Raw genomic sequence first — 21845 nt, forward strand, 5'->3', positions numbered from 1 at the left:
TATTTTGCATGTACTCCGTATTTATAAATTTCCCTCATTTCATTCTTCTGTAAATTTGAGTACGTAGCTGCATGTTGCATGTACTCAGCAATAATGAAATGAGAAAAATTTATAAATACGGAGTACATGCAACATGCAGCTACGTACTCAAATTTACAGAAGAATAAAATGATAAATTTATAAATACGGAGTACATGCAATATGCAGCTACATACTCAACATTTATGATTTTTCAAATAGTTACAACTTTTCAATAGACATAACTTTTAGTTAAATTAATTCAACAAATTCATCTTCAGTTTTCGTTCTCTTATTTTCTATGAAGATGAAGATGAGCTGAATCAGCATTTTTATCCGGACTGCGATGTTATAGTTTTACGGCAGATGAATAAGAAAGTACCATTTCTTCTGTTATTGAAGAGGTAATAAATTAATTTTGTTGAATTCCTGTTTTTCTTTATAAGGCATCAAAGGTCAGTGAAGTTCTTGAGAGGTGTAGAGTTGTGACTTATTCAAAAGTTGTAATTATTTGAAAAATTATGTCTGTTGAAAGATTGTAACTATTTGAAAAGTTATGTCTATTAAAAGGTTGTAATTATTTGAAAAGTCATAAATGTTGAGTACGTAGCTGCATGTTACATGTATTCCGTATTTATAAATTTTACTCATTTCATTCTTCTGTAAATTTGAAGTAATGAAATGAGGGAAATTTATAAATACGGAGTACATGCAACATGCAGCTACGTACTCAAATTTACAAAAGAATAAAATGAGAAAAATTTATAAATACGGAGTACATGCAATATGCAGCCATGTACTCAACATTTATGACTTTTCAAATAGTTACAACCTTTCAATAGACATAACTTTCGGTTAAATTAATTTAACAAATTCATCTTGATTCTCTTCAGCTCTTGTTCTCTTATTTTCTACGAAGATGAAGATGAGCTGAATCAGGATTTTTATCCGGACTGCGACGTTTACGGCAGATGAATAAGAAAGTACCATTTCTTCTGTTATTGAAGAGGTAACAAATTAATTTCGTTGAATTCCTGTTTTTCTTTATAAGGTATTAAAAGTCAATGAAGTTCTTGAGAGGTGTAGAGTTGTGACTTATTCAAAGGTTATAACTATTTAAAAAGTCATAAATGTTGAGTACGTAGCTGCATGTTGCATGTACTCCATATTTATAAATTTTTTTTATTTCATTATTGCTGAGTACATGCAACATGCAGCTACGTACTCAAATTTACAGAAGAATGAAATGAAGGAAAATTTATAAATACGGAGTACATGCAACATGCAGCTACGTACTCAACATTTATGACTTTTCAAATAGTTACATCCTTTCAATAGACATAACTTTTGGTTGAATTTCCTTACTTTTCAATAGACATACCTTTTAAATTAATTTTGTTGAATTTCCTTAATTTTCGGTACTCCACCTGCTCCTCAGGACTACACGCTAATGGGTGAAACTAGAAGGCTCATCGGTGCGGTGGAATTTGTTGCGATGGATGTCAGCCCCTACCCTTGCTTTCGGGTTGAGATCGGGTTCAACCATCCCCTTCCTTTCATAGTCCTCCGTCGTCAATCGGAGGTTCTTGTTACTTGCCTCGATGATACCCCTCCGGAGGAACTTGCTGTTACAGTAGCTCAACACATTGGTTGAGGCTATTTGATAAGTGCAATTGCATATACTCTGATGATCACTCAGTTTGTTGGGTACTTTTTTGCTTCCATTTAGTTATATTGTAGTGTAACCATTTATTGCCTTCCATATCTCAAATTGTTTTATCCTTTTTGTTTCTTCACAATTATATTGTCTGTTGATATTATTAAGCTGGTTTTGTTTTGTTTGGGCTGTATTTTGATCAAAGTGTTATGTTGTTGTTTCTTTCTTTTTTTTTTTTTTTTCAATTTTCAGATACCACAGAGCATTGATCCATAGCTATTGGAAAGCTTTGTAGCTGCAACTATCTGTCATTTTGAACCTAGCTGTTTTGGTTTATGTTCAAACACTTTTCTTTTATTTGGATGCTTGATCTTGTAATAATTCGAGTTTATACATTAATCTGTTTTAGCGGTCATGATATGAGAATGCTTCGCAACTGATTTGGGTTGTTATATGAAATAATAATAATACAAGTCTTCTGTAAATCCATGTTTGTAAGCGTGCCATTTAACCCCATGAATGATTTTTGAGGATGCATCAACTTATAAGCTAGAAATTGGTCCCTCCTGCAAACTTATACACCTCTCTTCAGGGGCGAAGCTTCTCATATTGTAGGGGAGGCAGTGGCCCCAAAAAAAGTTTTTGTTTATAAGAATAATAAAAAATTAAAGAGTGGTCTCCCTAAAAAAAAGTAGGCCTCTCCCTTTGAAAAATATATACTCTACATAATTCTATTCAAAAAATGGTTTAGAAAGTAATGTGTTATTTGGGCTATGAATAGTGGGTCATATACTTAATTAAAAAAAAGCCCAAATCCATATTAAAAGTGAAGAATCTGAAAAGGCAATAACAAAAAATCAACAAATCACTTTTTTCATTCTTTCCTCTTCTTTCAATTAGAAAACAAAACATCACTCCATATTTCCATTATCATTACAACTTAGAAGAAAACAAATAGTCTTTGATCTTCCATTATCATCTTTCATTCTTCTTTCTTTTGTAAGTTATTTATTTTATTTGTTTTTATAAATAATTTATATATTTATTTATTTATCTAGTTTATAATATTGTAATAATAATTTAGGTTTTTGAATCATGTAATTATAATGTTATCCTTGTATTGTTTTTAATTTTTTTTCTCATTATTAATTGTTTGTGATAGTGATATTATTGATTTGCAAAAAATAAAATAAATTGAGTTTAGTTAAGTTGTTGGGACACTTTCTGAGTTATGTCAAATATTGAAGGAAACAAGAAAATCAAGAACTTATCATTTGGTTGATAGACTGATTCGCAATGTCTTGACTCTTCCAGTATCTACAACAACAGAAAGAGCTTTCTCGGCAATAAAAATTGTTAAAACAAGACTTCGGAGTAAAATGACAGACGAATTTCTTGCAGATAATTTAGTCATTTACATTGAGAAAGAAATTGCAGCTACTTTCAGTACATATTCAATAATAGATGACTTTGAATCAAGGAAAAAACGTCGAGCTCAATTGTCTATGTAAGTTGTAAATTTTAATTTATTTCAGTTCTAATAATATTGTTACTAATTTTTTTATTGCATAAATTATGGTTGTGATTTAAATTATTTACATCAAGGTTGAAGCATAATATATTTTTTTAATAATTTTGCAGGAAACGTTTAAAGAAAAATTGAATAGTAGTTAAAGATTCTAAAAACAAGTATGTAACAACTTATATTTACAATATTTGAAATTAGTTTTGAGATATTTGTGTTTAATTATTTTAATATACAATATGTTCAGTTATTTTATAAAAAATAAATTTTAAGTTTTAGTTGTTATTTTTAATTAAAATTATATATAGTTACTTTTAATTTTTTTTGTTAAAATAAAAAACTAAAAAAAATATTGGCCCCCTAATAAATATTGTCGAACTTCGCCCCTGCCTCTCTTAAAGTTAGATGCTAATAAGTTTATGGAGTGTCATGGAATTTTAATCCAAGGAAATATTAGTATATGAGTATGTTCTTTTATAAACAGCAGGTGCCATGTATAATTTTTGTTTAAACATAAGTGAGGTAATTGTAATTTATATATTATTGTCCTATTATCAATTAATATTTATTGTTAAATAACCGAATTTGTGGATATCAAGGGTTGAAAGAATCTATTCAGACAGCACACATTGACAAAAGTTCTACCCTATGCATATTACTTTGCTGAAAATTGGAACCCAAAATAGTTTAGCTTAGTGTGTGTCAATATCACAAAAAAATAAAAGAATTAGCATTTGATGTGTTCCTATACATATGTGCCACTTTCCAAATTCAAACGAAGTCATGATTTAAATTACTCAATTGGTTATAAAAGTTTCGGTCACTTTTTTAAATCCATTTAGAAATAATTTTATATTTTCCAGTTAGTAATAAAGTTTATTTTGAACTATATTATTTAAAATAACCCTTAAAAAAAATATCCTGAAATAAGGTGAAAAGTCAAATAATTATGTGGTAGACTATAAAGTTATAAAATGCTACTATATTAATGTTGAATGATATATCTTTATCACTAATAAAGTGGTTAAGGTAAAAAAAATGTGACTTTATACAATATAAATGTCTAACACTAAATTTTCATTTACAATTTTAAAATTCAACCGAAAAAAGCATATCAATGGCAGTTACATAACATAATGCTTTTGAATATAATATCTAACTCTTTACACTAAATAGTAAATTCTAGTTAAAGTATTTATCAATTTATAGTATTTTTGAAGAGTATCCCTTAGTATTGTTTGTTCCCTTTTCTTTATGGGCCGTAGGTCCTCTCACATTTATAAATGAATAAATAAATTAATTATTATTTCTTAATTCTTGATTTATCGATCGAATTGGAAAAGTAGTTAAGTAATAGATGAATATCATGTCACGTAGTATCATTCTCTAAAGTTTAGTAAATTTTCAAAAGCAATAAAAATACATTCATCAGAAGATAATAAAGACTTTATCTGACAGTTGGATCCTTTCCTCACTTTAATTTCAGGCATACACCTTCAAAAATGATGCAAAAATACATACATATCAACTTAACAAGTATCTAGATGTAGCTGTTGCAAAATAGTGAGAAATCCTTAAACTCTTGCAAATTTTCAACGGCTTCGAACTATAAACAAGGATGTATGTTTTACTTGAACAAAAGATGAGGTGGTCATGTAAACCCACTGTTGGGAATAATACACCATTCCCCCTTGAGAAAACACCTTTGACAGAGAAATAAAATAGACACAATCACAACACAAGAATTTAACGTGGAAACTCCAATTACCAGAGAAAAAACCACGGCCGTTGTCAAATGACAACCAGAGAATATCACTATGTGAAAATTGTTACAACACATAGACTTCTTTCTCTCACCGGCACCCCAGTACACCCACACTCTCTCAAAGCAAATATCTAACTACACCTCACAACACTCTCTAATCAAAGAGTACAGAGGAAAAGAAAAATCAGATACAAGCTTAAAGTGTTTCTGACTGGTGCAAAAACAAATGGAGAACTTAGCCTCATATTTATAGCCTAGGCCACCCACTCCATTTGCTATCCTGAGCAATGTGGGACTAATTCAACCAAATCCTAACAATCTCCACCTTGATTGAAATAGTCACACATCTTCAGCTTCCATTGTCAACACCGACAATTCTTTGCTGCCATTGTCTATACCGACAATCATAGTTCAGAGAACTATCATACTCCACCATGAAAGTATACTCACTTGGAATTAGACCACTCCAAGCATTTCACCTTGGTACAGATCGAAACCTTGCTGAAAATTCATGGTGCAACTTCCAAATTGGCTTTTCCTGGAAGTTCTTCAGCCATCGACCTAACTCCGCCACACACCTTGCATCTCAACGCCAACCAATGCCCGTGTGCAATTGTGGACCCGCTTGCCACAACTTATCCTTATCCATGGCAGTGCGGTAATACCATGAGGATACTTCTTGTCTTCTAGAGAACATCATCTTCTCTCATAGAGAGAGTAACCAGAGATCTTCTCCTTCAACGCCTTGTGCAAACCTGATTGTATCAACACATCCTTGACTTGTATTTGCCACAAGCCAAAATTGATTCTTCCATCAAATTTCTCTATTTCAAGCTTCACAGCACTTGAATATCCTGACATTGTTGCAACCGTATACTGGAATAGTATAACTCAACCGTGCACTAGGAAGGGTCCCCAGGAAAGAGAGGTGGGTCACAATGGACACACTTAAATACCAAGTCTTTCCTTAGCCAGAACCTTTCCAAACAGCACTCTCACAGTGTCACACTGCCTTCCAGCAACAACAACAGCAACCAAAGATCAACCTCAAGCCACAGGACAAAATTCTTTTCTGATGTGGAAGGTCAGACTAGGCTGCAACCACAGAGCATACTAAGAATAAATCCCACCGAACCGAAGCTCTGATACCACTTGTTGGGAATAATACACCATTCCCCCTTGAGAAAACACCTTTGACAGAGAAATAAAATAGACACAATCACAACACAAGAATTTAACGTGGAAACTCCAATTACCAGAGAAAAAACCACGGCTGTTGTCAAATGACAACCAGAGAATATCACTATGTGAAAATTGTTACAACACATAGACTTCTTTCTCTCACCGGCACCCCAGTACACCCACACTCTCTCAAAGCAAATATCTAACTACACCTCACAACACTCTCTAATCAAAGAGTACAGAGGAAAAGAAAAATCAGATACAAGCTTAAAGTGTTTCTGACTGGTGCAAAAACAAATGGAGAACTTAGCCTCATATTTATAACCTAGGCCACCCACTCCATTTGCTATCCTGAGCAATGTGGGACTAATTCAACCAAATCCTAACACCCACGTGACAGCTTAAAATTAAAAAGAAATAAAGTTATGTTCGTTATAGTGATGTGGAGACTTTGTCATAATCGATTTGTTCATATATAATTGATGTGGGGATTTTGTCATGATCTCTTTGATTATAAAAGGAGTATCTTTGTTAGTAGGGGTGTCAAAATTTTTTAAAGTACGGATATTCCTGCGAGAACTACTTCGAATGGGATTCGAAGGCGAGTAATTTTTTCCGTGCGGATGGGAATGGGGATGGAGACTAAAATCCCCCCGAAACAGGCGCAAGGACTCGAGCGGAGATCTCCGTCCCGTCCTCGATAATTCCTCGAATTCTTGAGTTTATTTAAATACCCTTAATTTATTTCTAATATAGGGATTTTTTCGTAATTTCGCCTATTGAAAACCCTAACCTTATCTTATTGAATGTCTTCCATTATCTCCTACTACTCCACTTAGCGCCGTTTCTAAGCCCCAACTTTTTAGAAAAGTTCAAAACTCCCAATCCCCCATAGTTGTGTCCACAGGCACAGCCATAGCAGCATACCCCCTCGTCAGTCGCTACTGGCCACTCTTCCTGTTCAGTGTTTATCCCTTTATGGACTATGATTTGCAATGTTGTATTTCTGGACTTATAATCTTGGATAAGATATGTTTGTAATAATGTTTTGTAATTTGTATTTTGTTTTATTTTTTTACTATAATTTTTATATAAATGTTCAACACAAGAAGATAGGAAATGGGCCTTCGGCGGGGAATACGAAAAACGCAAAAAATGAGGATGGAGACTATTATTTCTCTATGGCGGGGATGAGGATCAATTCTGGGGGCGAAAACGAGAAATAGGGAGGCATTTTTTGTTCCTGTCTCGCCCCATTGACATCCTTATTTGTTAGGAAGATTTTATGGTGTAAGCATCACATGCTTAATTAAGAGGTAGTAATAGACAAATTGATGGGATAGACTATGCGATGTTGGTAAAAAATAAATAAAAAATAAAAAAGATCCCAAAATAAAATAAAGAAGGTTCCAAAAAAATTCTAAGTGACTAGTTGAGGGAGAAGAACTGAGGCTTAAATGTATGCTTCTTCTCGTGAGTCGTGACTCTAGTGGAACCACTGCACTTTGAGCCATGTCAATGATTATTGTTGAAAAAATAATTGTTGTTTATAGTTAATGGTTGTTAGTTTCTATATTAAAAATCTAACAAAATTGACTGAATGGATTTTAAGTTATTTTTTAATATCAATACATAACCTATACATTTGACTATTTTTACAATAAAAATTTTATTCAATCTTTTGAAAATAAGAATAATAGAATTCTAGAGTATACATTACTATACCGACATTAATATTTTAGTGTTTTTTGTTAGTAGTTAGATCATTTGACGACTATTCATATTTTATAGTTACAAATATAATTATACAAAATTAGATTTTACTTTTATAAAGGATTTAATTATTTTATTTTTTTCGATTTAATTTTTACACTACTTTTAATTTTATAATAAAAACAATTTCATTTCAAAAACGTTAAAATTTAAAATTATATATCTACATTTACTATCCATTTTAGATGCAAACTTTTAATTAGGTTCTTTTTAAATTTTTTTTCATTTTCAATTGTTAATTCTTGTATATAATATTGTTAATTCTTGTATACGATGTATAGTGATTTATAAAATATTTAAAATCAAATTATTATACAATTTCTAGTTAAAAAATAGTAGCTACAAAATAGATTATTAATACCGTAACGATTCACTTGCAAATTCTTAAACTGTAATAACTTTAACCACAAAAATAATATAATTATAAGACGTATTACAATTACTTTGGCTCATTATAATTTCAACAATGTCATAAACTCATATAATAAACCCACACATAACTTTTCCTTATTCCTTTTTGGATAGAATTTTTTTCTGTGGGTAGCATTATCCATGCCTTCTGAGGCTCCTAGCAAATTATACAACACATCCTCAAACAAAAAAAAAATTGTATAACAACGACCCACTGAATTCTTTAAGCATCACCATCAACGTGTTTTTCGCTAACGTTGACATGCAATAACAACATATTATGCTTACCTTTGATGTAAGCACCACATATTTTTAAAAGTCCTTCAAAAGCAGAAAAGAGAACTATTTGTTGAGGAAGCAAAGGGCCCACCCACAAGACTTGGTTGAGGCCTTGAGGATATGCAATTCATGTGCTCTGCCATTAATGGAACAGCAACTGGCATATGCTTACTATATACTCTAAAATAATCTTTACTTATATGTTTAACGGTTAAATTAAAAACAAATGGGGTCTAAATGTGGGGCACTTGCATGATTTTGGTCCCTTTGCAAAATCCATGGCCTAAAACCCACATTTATGTGTTTCTTTGATGCAATACAAAATCTAATTCTTCTCTCTTTCTCTCTCAATCTCCACTTCCTGCCGACACTTGTTATATTTATCATAAACTGTTTTTGACATGAGATTACTTACCATGAATTCCTACTTTCATCCAATAAGATATTTCTGTTTGTGGCAATACATAATTAGAAATTTGTGAAATTTTATTTTACACTTATGGTGCATAAAATTGCAAGTTTACTCCTAAGCAAAGTTGCATCATGTAAGTGAAATTTGGAACAACAAACGTATAAATCTTTAAATGCACTTGTAACATATCAATGTCATTCATTTCAGTAATTACATTACATATGAACTGAGAGTGAATTGACCAACAGTTTGATACGGAACTGAGAGAAAGCGAATCGGCTTATATATTACAGAAACCTTGCATATGATATAACTGCCAAAACCAACATCTTTGTATAGCAGCAATTCCACAATTGGTTGGCCTCTTGAATTGTTTATCTTTCTAATAATAGTAACAATAACAAATTCTTATTAAATCCAAACCTACGAGGAGAAATGACACTCCTTGGAACAATAAGTAGTAGAAGTGCATCCCTTGTGCTGATAACAAGCTCCTAAATGCAGCAGTGAGCAATAAGAATGCAAGTGCAAGCTCTTTCTTGTATATCTTGTTCATTTTCTTTACAGGTTTTATAGCAACACTTTCTTGGCATTTCTGTATTTTGTTAAGATCATAAAGCCCACTATCAGAAGCTCCTCTGTGCAGTTGTTGGATACAAAACATAAATTATATAGCATTTTATGATGAATACATATTCTAACTAAAACAAAAGAAGATCGGTATTCATAAGGAACCTAATTAAAAAACATTAAACATGAAGCCAGAGTCTATAAAATACAAAAAAAAAACAAGGCTGTAGGATCCCATCTTTAAGAGATTATAGGCTTGGCTTAATTAACCGCATCTCAAATGAGCAACTTGGAAGACCAAAGTGCGACGGTGAAACTAAGCTTTCATGATAGAGTTGAAAGACCCTTGTACATGAGTGCTGAGTTAAAGGAAGAAGTCTGGGCATGCCATCACTGGAGCTGTTAATATTAGGAAGATCTATGCAGCCATCTTTTAAGTTACATAAAACAAACTTGCCACTGGGAGAAATTGCAAGGAGAACATGTTTGAACATGTATATAGGCTGTAATGCAACGCATGAGGGACTATGAAGGAGTAGCGGGTGGTGGGGGATTGTGGTCAATTTAGTCCAAGACTGAGGAACTCCATAGTCCTTCATGAACCAGAGAGTCCAATGAGTTTTCTTAGTCTCATAACAAACAGCAAGACAATCCCTCAAGATACCCAATTTGGGTTCCATCAAGGGAAATAACCTTCACAAAACTAGTATAGCTGTAAAGAAGCCAATTAAGAGTGCGAGTGCCACTTAAATAAAGCCCTGCAAGACGCTCCAGATAATCCCCGGAATGAAAGTCAAAATAATTATGGGGGAAATCCTGGATTGTTCTCCAGGTAGAATTTGGGCCGAATGTAAACATTCTGGTGGTGACGGGTTCGCCTGATTTCTTTCTCACAACAGCCAAGAGCTTATACTTGTCAAGAGCCAATGATGATGCGGTAGCGTCGTCCCTCATAGGAAACTACTTTAGTGGGTTCCTGGGGAGGGTTCTCCATCACAGATCGTACGGAGAACACTCCGATTTTGGGGTATTGGCAGGCTCGGCCAAAATAGGCAATAAGTGGGTGGGTCAAGCCTGGATCCACCGCCATTGAACGTCGAAGGTGGTCCTTCGCAAATTGGGAACTGGAAATTAGGGTTCTCCATGAACTGCAGACGCTGTTCCTTAATCGAACGAGAGACCTCGCCGGTATCCTCAGCAGGATTTCCGCTATGAGCTCGTCCAGAAGGATAGGTGGTGGTTTTGTCGTGACAACCTTCCCCTTCCTCGGAACAGCATCATCATCATCATCATCAGGAATCGGACCCCTCCTCATACGTACGAGGAAACTCCACAATACAGCATGAATAAGAATATAATTACAAAAATTCAAATCTCAGCGGTATTGCCATTTAATTTACAAAATAAAACATACATGGAGATTCTATAAAAGAAGAAAAACAGAGGCCAAGAGTAAAACAGAGGTTTACCTAAAGGAAGATGGCGCCGGCGACGGTGAAAAAATACAAAATATATTAATTTAGTATTGAGTATAAAGTGTGTGTTTGGATTCTGGTTGTTCAAACTGGAGTTAGAATAAAAGTAATTTTATAAAATTAATTTTGGATAGAAGTAAGTTTGTGACAATATGATTTATGTTTGGCAACTCTTTACTAAAATTGATTTTGATAAAATAAATATTATTTGGATAATATTAGTTAAAATCACTTTTAGATAAATAATTACTTAAAAGGACATGACATTAAATTATAATATTATTTTTTTATACATGTTTAATTTTTTTTATATATTTTTTTCTTATATGTTTTTTATATAATATATTTTTAATATTCTTAGTACTTTTTTTAATACATTATAATTTTTAACTATTATTATTATTTATGATTAATTTTTTTATTTAATTTATTTTACCTAATGGATCAATAAATTCTATTATAAAAAGATAATAATAAATATAATACACAAAAATTATAACTATAAAATATATAATGTCAAATAAAAAATTAATAAAAAACATAAATAATAAATAATATAAAAAGAGTTCATATAGAGAGGAATAATAAAAATTCTATAAATAATGCAATAATATGTATAAAGGATAAAGTTGGTAAAAGAAAAATAAATATGGAAGGTATTGGCTAAAAGCACGTTAGTGCAACGGAGAAGTTAAAAATTATTGCTTCTTGTAAACGTGATTTTATGAACAAAATCACTTAGAAAAAAACTAGCCAAACAAAAAAGTGAAGTTTTCAAGAAACTCTAATATGCTTTTTTCCTTCAAACGTAGTTACCAAACACACCCAAAGTCTGAACACAATATCTCTGTTTATATTTCTCCTGTCAAATACGATTTTGTATTTTTGTCTATATGTTAGAGTCTTGTCTCTGTAAACAAATACAACCTTATATACTCCTTTTAAATCTAATATATTCAAACTCGATTTAATTTAAAATTATCAGTCTCATTTTATATTTAAATATTTTGATAAGTCTAATTAAATTGATTTAAATTTAATAAAAATGGCTCAATATATGTATGTTAATCACGTTTTTTTATAAAAAAATAATACTAAATTTTTTTAACAATAACATAAAAAATATTTAATTTTAATACCAAAAATGTTTAATTTTTTATATTAACCTTTTTTTTGTTTTTTCTTAATTTTTTTTCTTCTTCATACATAATTTATGTGTCTTAATTCAAATACAATCATTATTAAATATCTAAGCACTTTTCAGACCGATTATTTTAGAATAAAAATTCTACCTAGCATAATTATAAATAAACAATTTATCATTAATTAGTTATTAAAAAATATAATTAATTAGATTTTTTTGTTAATATTTAACTCCTTTATTTATATTAACTAGTGTATGTATCCATCCACAAAAAAATTCATAAAAGTACAAAAAGTATTTATATTTTTAAATATTTTAAAAAAATACACGAAATAATTACTATCCTAAAAAAATTACATATCACTATCAAAGAGGCTAAAAATTGACTACTAGTTTCCCTTGCCCATAAAATAGGTTAATTTGAATTAAAATTTAACTTGAGAATAGGGAATAATTATCATTTTACACTTTTTTGAAGTGAAATAATTATTTATTGATTTTAATACACAATTTAAAATAAAATTAAATTATTTACATTAAGATTCTATCTTTTTAAAAAATTTTCTATAAATAATATTAATTGTTAAATTTGTAGATATTTTTGCCTGATTTATGAGCAAAATTTTTAAACCGTTCTTACTCTTAACTCTTGAAAGTGCCACATATAATTGATCGAATTTGGATCTTTTAAATTTTGAATTTTTACTTTATAGGGTAAAGTATGATTTCTCACCCTTAAATAATTTCTCTTTTATGTTTTCTCTTGGTCTCACCTATGAAATAAATGGTGAGAGATCACACTTTACCCTCTAAAGTGAAATTCAAAATTTTGAGGATCCAGATCCTAATTGGTCATGTCTAAAAACTGGTTTGGACAAGTACAATCCAACATGAGATAAAGTTTGTCCCTAAAAATTTATTAATTGCCATGGCAAATAATACTATTATGGGAACTGTCTTCGTTAAAATCTAACTGAGACGGTTTCATTTGTTGTTACCATATTCATTATTGAAATCAAAGCAACACGACTTATTAAAACTTCACATCCTATGACATGATTTCTAAACTTCCTAACTTATAACTTTTTACCTTTAGAAAAATCACTGAATTGGTCAATATTTCTCAGTAACATCACCAGAATATCAACATTGAGTATTAATTTATGTGAAGACAAATCCGAATAATTTATGTTATTCAATAATTTAAGACTATAGAAATCTAGTTGACTCTCCATATTCCCTTCATTCATACAAATTGAATTCGAATTAAGATATAATTTTTTTTTCTCTAGGATAATAGCTATTAAATGATTGTTGACCTCTTCAACAATGTCCAATGTAGGAGATAGCATAGTTCTAGTTTTGAAAAAATCTTTTGAATTCATGTTTTTCAAAATATTTGGATAAGAAAAATGAACCAACTCATGAAATGTTTGGTTCAAAAAAAGAAATAACAATATCTTCCGGAAGACATATCTCATGTAACTTGGCCTGAGAGTTGTGGTTGAGGTGCATTAAAAGACATCAAATTGCGTAGTCATGGCCAGGAGATGTCAGTTTCTGTTTCAACTCATGGCTGGAGGCTCCTAGTGTTGGAGGAGAAAAGAACGTTTAAGCTATGATATTCTTAACAACTATATGGTATATTTGGAAGGTGAGGAATAAAAAAGTCTTTAATGGAAAGAATTTGAATCTAAATGCAATAGAATGAGAAATAGAATATTGGTGTAGAAGGTGGGTGAAGGGCCAAAATCATGTGTGCAACAGAGTGAGACACATATATTACATGAGAGACCTGAACTGGGAGACTTGTATACTGATTCAGAGTCATATTAATGCTTGATTGAGTATTGATTAGTTATGTTATTTGGTCATTTTGTGGGTTGTTGTTTTTCTTTGCTTATCTTAGATTCTCCTATGTTAGTTTGAACTTTATCCCATTGTGGGATCTTACTGGAACTATCGAAAAAAAAAAATCTCAGATTTACCATCTATATTATTACCTATTAGACCATTACTAATTTTCAATAACCACCCACCAAACTACTTTGCCTCATCTTAATTTAAAGTAGTTGTCCCTATAGAGAGTTTATGTTTTTTGTTAGTTTGAGTACTAGACAAAACTTCTAAAAATAAAACGAATTCCGGTTGAATGAATAGTATCTTGTCTTGACTCTTATGGAATGACAGGAAGGATTTGTCTAAAGACTCTATCTAGTACAATCACTTTTTTTCCAAAGGAAAATTTTTGTTATATGTTGGAGAAAATCTCATAGTATCACTCAAGTATTTATCAAGTACTTCGTAGCAATATCTACTAACCATTGGAGCCACATCCCAAATTATAATTTTGACTTTCAACAACAACATTGTTTGAGAGAAACCAAGTTTAATGTTACATGTAAAATCCTCAATTATATTTAGTGTTATTTTAAATTTTTAGTATGAATTCATTGAATACAATTATTAATTTATTGATATATGCAAACATCTCCCAAGTTGCAATTTGTAGGTTGCAGTAAAATTCCTCCATCCAAAACAAACTTTAACTTAGTTTGCCTATCAAAACTATTGAAATATTTAAAGTAGAATCTTCTATCAGTGAAAGAGTCGGGACCAATTATAATACAAAAATGCTAAATATGAACGTACATGCTATATGATTACATGACACCTATTTAATTGAATGACTTAATATGAACAATTTCGTATATTTAATTAGGTCACACTTATAAAAATCACAAAAAATTATCTCAAAATAGATATAATAAATGATGTGAGATTTGGATAAATTAAATTAATTTATTGATATATTTATTTAGTTATAATTGATTTGATTTAATGAGTTAAAGTAAATAAAATAGAAAATATTTTCAAGAGCATGCCACATTAGCTCTATCATTAAGTGTAAAAATTCAATTTTTATATAATAGAATAGATTATGAAAACTGTAAACTCCGCTAAATTAGTAAATAATTAGTCAATGAATTAAATTTTAATAAAAAAATTAAAAATGTGAATATTATATTAAATTAGGATAGAGCTCATTAAAACAAGAATTTTGACACTAATTTTCAAAGAATTTGTCCCGAGATTAGGCCGAATGGATCGAACCGGGCCCAAACCGGACCCATAGGCCCAACCAGCCCATCAATTAAATGAGTTGAAGCTCATCTTCTTCCTCATTCAGCAAAAAGGGGCGCTGAAACAGCCAAGGGGAAGAGGAGAATCCCAAACCCTTGATCCTCATTCAAACCTCCATATCTCCTCACTCCGAGTTTTGATCGCTACACCGTTTGCGGCTACGTATTCACCGTGTCAAGCTCTACCGGAATAATTTCATATGTAAGCCACAATCTCACCTCAGTTTCTCTACTCCCTTTTGATTTTCGAAAATTGTGAGCTTCTATGTTGAGATTTTGTTGATTTTGGTATTCTATGTTCGATTTAGCTTGCGGAGCTTATCGGGCTTGGGTTGTTTTGTCCGTGGGTGCGGTAAGGATCACTAACCCTATTCAATTTCTTGATTTAGTATGTTAGATATTGAATTTGGGTGTATTTGTGTTATATATATATATATATATATATATATATATATATATATATATATATATATATATATATATATGAATTAGGTTTGTGTATATGTAATTGGAGCTTGAATTGTGGACATTGGGATCTTGGTGGAGTTTGGGAGGACTTGTCTTGAAGATTTTGAACCTTGAGGTTACTTTGGGTGCCTTGGTGGTGTCTCGGGGTATATGCGAAAATCGACCAAGGTATAGTTTAGGTTTCGCGTATTTAATATATAATTTCGTGTGAAAAATTAGGTTAGAGAACCATAGGATATGTTGGAATGACTATGTAGGTTGGATGCTTAGCATTAATGATGCTGATTGATGACATTAGTTATGTATCTGTTGGTAATCATAATCCTTTGGTGTGTGGATATTGTTGGAAAAATTGATGATATTGATTGTACATGTGTGTATGGTAAAATGTTAATGATTATGTTGATGGAGGTAAGAAAACTTAGGGTGTAGATTGGTAAGAAAGTTGAAGTTTGATGGGTTGTGATTTGGTAAGTGGATAGTAGAGTTGTTTGGAGATGTTATGATATGTGTTGTGTTGAATATATGTATAGGAAGTGGATATTGAACTTGATTTTGATGAAAGTGAGGTTTGGGACTTTTTGAGAAACTTGATTTTTGTCCGATCTTCGGCGAGCCATAACTTGGCTTCCAGATCCCCAAATAGTTTTAAACTTATTTTATACGAAAATTGGGTCCGTGAAGTTTACGCCGTTCGAAGAACGGAAGGAAAATTATTTAAAACGAAAAAATTATGTGCGTCGGAAGTTTCGGATTGAAAATTGGAAATTCTGCAGCTTTTTCAACTTAGCAGAATTTTTGGAAAAACGTACGCTCACACATACGCGTGGCGCGTACGCGTGACCGAGGATTTGCATATGCGTCCCGTCGCTCGCGACACGATCAACCCTTACAGGCTAGGATCCACGCGTACGCGAGCAGGGGGTATGCGTACGCGAGCAAGCATTTTCGCACGCCTACGCGTACGCGTGGCCCCTGTTTCAGCAAAAATAAATTTTGTGTTTTTATGTCAAATTTTAAACTTCTAAACCTCTATTTTCATCTTTTTAGCCTCAAACTATAGTATGAGCTCTAGTAATAAGATGGAGATAGGAATTTGAGATATCTTGGGGGTGAAGTAAAGTAGGAAAAATGGTGAAATAAATATGAAAATGGATATAATTGAAGTATACTTGATATTATGGCATGTATGATATGATTTTGTAAAGATTACAATGATTATGAATATTGTTTGGCTTATATACTCAATTGATCTGAGATACGAATTTTCTTAAAAAAAGTACCATAACTTACCATCACGTGTATTAAATTAAGACTCGATAATTTGTTAACTCTACGAAAACACTCATGGGCTTAATGTTCCTGTCACTCATGGGCTTAATGGGCTTCATTAATTACCAATTTAAACGGAAGCACTTTTTGTAGCTATTTTTGTAGATATTATAAAATAAAAGGTGTAATATTATGCAAATTTAGTGTAATACACTAATATGGAATAGATTAATATTAGAATAAATTGTCACTAACAATTTGAGTTAGTGGCAAAATTTTTTACTCAATAAAAATGAGAATAACGTTTTGTTCTAAAATCACTTATATGAAGAAATTGATACTCTTGTTTTTTTCATCTACTCTCAACTCTCATTTTTTTGATAACTCCCAACGATTGATCAATGATTTGATGATTTTTGACTTCTCTTTTATTTTTTTATTTTTTTAGATCGTGATTCACGATTTGATTTAAATCTTATATGATAATTTATGTAAAAACTGTTATTAATTTTATACATGTGCACTACACATTCAAACTCTCATTTGGACCTATTACACTTATTTGATCATCATATTAAAAATAAAAGCAATTTTTGTTGTGATAATTTGAATTTTTTATGAGATTTGATTGGACTGTTCTTTATCATAAGGACAGATTAGGTTTTATGTTGTGACCTATCATCATTGGTAGAAACTTAGGTGCAGTCAACTTTATGTGAAGTTGATATTTGAGAGCCGTTAGATGATTTGACTGATTTGACTAAATTTTCATCCAACGTCTCTCAGATATCAACTTCACGTCACGTAAAGTTGACTTCACCTGAGTTTTCACCATCATCATTATAGGAGTTGATGGAAAATCTTTTTCTTTTTTCTTTTTTTTTTTTTTTTTTTCTTTTTTGCCAACAACGGGCATAATCTATCATGGACTACAACGAATAATTTCATAATATGTTATACGATGAGCAAGTTAATCTCTTCTAATCAGTTTGGCAATATATTATAAGAATAGGATAGGAAGTATTGCAATCTTCTTAATATATTATATATTATTAAAATCGAATTTTTTCAATTAATAACATAGTTGATCCATAATATTTTTTTAAATATTTTTTGATTTATTTTATTAAATTTATTTAAATATATTAATTAATTAATTATTTTATTTGATTATATTAATTATAATTAATCAATTACGTTAATCATTTAATTTGAATAGAAAAATAAAATTAATTTTATTTTAATTTGTATTAATTTTTTATCTTATATATTTTGATTAATAATTTTTAAGAGTATCATAATTAATCATTTATTTGATTTGATTATATTCTTTACATGTTTAATTTTATTTTTAATTTAAAAAATTGAATGATGAAATAACATTAATGAAGATATATATATTGTCTTTTTGGCTTGTTTTTCTTTTTGTAGGGATCATATTATATATAATGTCGATTATGCATAATGAGTAAGTATAAATTGTATCCCATTTTTTCTTAATATAATTTTTATTATCCATCTTAAAATAGAAAAATATTATAAATTACTTTGAATCAATAAGTTTATCATTGTTATGACGAGATATTGTGCATTCATATTATCTTAAGCAGTTTTGTAAGTGTTTAAACTAACAAAAACTATAAAATGTACAAATACAGTTGCTTCAACTTAAAAATAGATAAAATATATTAGTAAATTTTAATATATAATGTTAGATCATATTACTTTGATTCCAAGAATGAATATAATACTAGAATATAAAATAATTTTAGGTTAACAAAAATAGTTCTTCATAATATTTTTTTTACTATGATAATAAAAAAGATAATTCAAAAGTAAATTTTATCTCATATTAGATTATACTTGTTCAAATCAGTTTTAATATAAAAGTAAGAGGGTTTGAAGTTTTATTTATGTATCATAAAAAAATATTTACAAATTCAATCATTAATGTTATTTAAAATTTTTTTTGAAAAAGTAGAATTATAATGTAAATATTTTAATTTAATCCCAAATTATATATTACTATTAATAAATAATTGTTATACTTTAAAAATAAATAAAATTATTATTTATTAATTTTATTATTTTTAATATTAAAAATAATTAAACTTTAAAGTTAATTAATTTATAAATCTTTTATAACAAAATTATTATTCGTGATTCTATTTTAAAAATTCAAAAAAAATATTTTATATATTATCTAATACAAAAATGAATACATATACATATACTAGTCTTTTTAATAAAATACAAGTCCCATTCAATTAAGGGTCCTCAAGAAATTCACATATTCTTGTGGGTAAAAAACTAAAATAAACCATAGGGAGATACATATTATATGAATCAGCCAAAACGAAATCTGATTCACCAATTAACCAATGCATAAATTCATATAGTTCGAATCACCTTGTTTTGAACTTGACTTGAATGTAATTCGAATCATGCAATTTCGAATTACATGCAAACGTGAAACATACATAATTTGAATTGATGCCATTCGACTTACTATCAGACGTGAACTCAGCGTAATTCGAATTGATGCAATTCGAATTCAACATAATTCGAATTGAACTGGTTCGAATTACTCCCAAGTGCCAAGTCCTATGTAATTCGAATGATGTTGATTCAAATTACATATTGTACAATAAGATATCAGACAAAATACTATATAATATAAAAAAAATATACTAAAAAAAAGTATAAAACAAGATTATAACAAATTAATTTTAGTATAAAATTATCAAATATAAATTAATTTTAACTCCTATTAGTATATTGAATTAAAAATAACATATAAAAATGTACTTGTATTTATTAAATTTTAATAAGATATAAAAATTTAATGACTTTTTAAATATTCTTTTTATAATAGGAGTACATTTTTATATACTTTAAATACTTTATAAAAAGAATATTTAAATACTTTATAACAAGATTATTTAATAAAGTGTGGTGTATGTTTATCATACAAAAATAAAGTGTTGTGCCAATATAATAACATTATAACATTTTAAATCAATTTTTTTCTAGGATTTTAGATTAAAAGCAGCACATGAAAAAGTATTATTAGTATTTTAAAGCTAACTTAATTAAAAAAGATAGAACTGTCTTTTTTAGGATTTTATGTCCATAATTAGGCTAATTTTTGTTAATATTGATCAAAGATGTGTGTTACACTATGTTATTTGGTTTCAGGTAAGTTTTACTCTACTATAATTTTTTTTTTACTTTTCAGAAGACACAAATCTAAAAAATTTTATAAAACGTCAATGATATTTTCTTTTAAATTAATTTATAAAATTTTTTAGATTTGTGTCTTCTGAAAAGTAAAAAAAAAAAAATTATAGTATAGTAAAATTTACCTGAAACCAAATAACATAGTGTAACACACATCTTTGATCAATATTAACAAAAATTAGCCTAATTATGTACATAAAATCCTAAAAAATACAGTTCTATCTTTTTTAATTAAGTTAGCTTTAAAATACCAATAATGCTTTTTTATTTGCTGCTTTTAATCTAAAATCCTAGAAAAAATTGATTTAAAATGCTATAATATTATTATATTGGCACAATACTTTATTTTTGTATAATAAACATACACCACACTTTATTAAATAATCTTTTTATAAAGTATTTAAAGTATATAAAAATGTACTCCTATTATAAAAAGAATATTTAAAAAGTCATTAAATTTTTATATGTTATTAAAATTTAATAAATACAAGTACATTTTTATATGTTATTTTTAATTCAATGTACTAATAGGAGTTAAAATTAATTTATATTTGATAATTTTATACTAAAATTAATTTGTTATAATCTTATTTTATACTTTTTTTAGTATATTTTTTTATATTATATAGTATTTTTTCTGGTATCTTATTGTACAATGTGTAATTCGAATCAACATCATTCGAATTATATAGGACTAGGCACTTGGGAGTAATTCAAACCAGTTCAATTAGAATTATGTTGAATTCACGTGTGATAGTAATTCGAATTGCATCAATTCGAATTATGCTAAGTACACGTCTGATAGTAATTCGAATTGTATCAATTTGAATTATGTATGTTTCACGTTTGCATGTAATTCGAAGTTGCATGATTCGAATTACATTCAAGTCAAGTTCGAAACGAGGTGATTCGAACTACATGAATTTGTGCATTGGTTGATTAGTGAATCAGATTTCGTTTTGGCTGATTCATGTAATATGTATCTCCCCATAGCTTATTTTAGTTTTTTACCCGAATATCGTCCTATTTGTATCCTAACGTTTGTAAAAGTTACACATCATGAGCCCTTTAGTTTGAGTTTTAAAAATCTCTTCTTCAAGTTAGAATACACATGCCTTCCGAAAAATAGCTCATGAAATGTTGAAAATAATTCCTACAACATTTACATAATTCACTTTTCTAGGGACATAATTGAATCTAAACACAAATAGTGGGTATAATATTAAAATCAAACGCATCCAAGTGAGACCTAATTGAAAATGAATACATCTAAGTGAGAATAATTGAAAAATATAATCTGATTTGTTAGTATAATTGATAGTAGGATAACATTGAATCACTTTTATAAACGTTAAGGATACAAATAGGACGATTTAAACGTTAGGAACATAAATAAGACTTACCCCAAACGTTGAGACAAAAACGATACTTTACTCAAACTTTAAACAATAAAACCAAAAACTTATTTATATTTAAAAAAATGTCTATATAAAAGCTAAAAACATATTAAT

General features: G+C 29.5%; 1 long non-coding RNA gene and 1 pseudogene across 1 annotated transcript; one reads left to right on the forward strand and one right to left on the reverse strand.

Moving 5' to 3' along the window:
- Positions 1 to 9676: 9676 nt before the first annotated feature.
- LOC148563223 (F-box/kelch-repeat protein At3g23880-like) lies at positions 9677 to 11032 on the reverse strand (annotated as a pseudogene).
- Positions 11033 to 15415: 4383 nt separating this feature from the next.
- Positions 15416 to 16420, forward strand: LOC148563224 (uncharacterized). The gene is made up of 3 exons (XR_015883192.1): positions 15416 to 15556; positions 15663 to 15706; positions 15847 to 16420. It is a non-coding gene; the product is annotated as an uncharacterized LOC148563224 (long non-coding RNA).
- The last annotated feature ends 5425 nt before the right edge of the window (positions 16421 to 21845 follow it).

This window comes from Arachis ipaensis, chromosome B5, assembly GCF_059453495.1.
Source record: "Arachis ipaensis isolate K30076 ecotype BB chromosome B5, ASM5945349v1, whole genome shotgun sequence".
Lineage (NCBI taxonomy): Eukaryota > Viridiplantae > Streptophyta > Magnoliopsida > Fabales > Fabaceae > Arachis > Arachis ipaensis.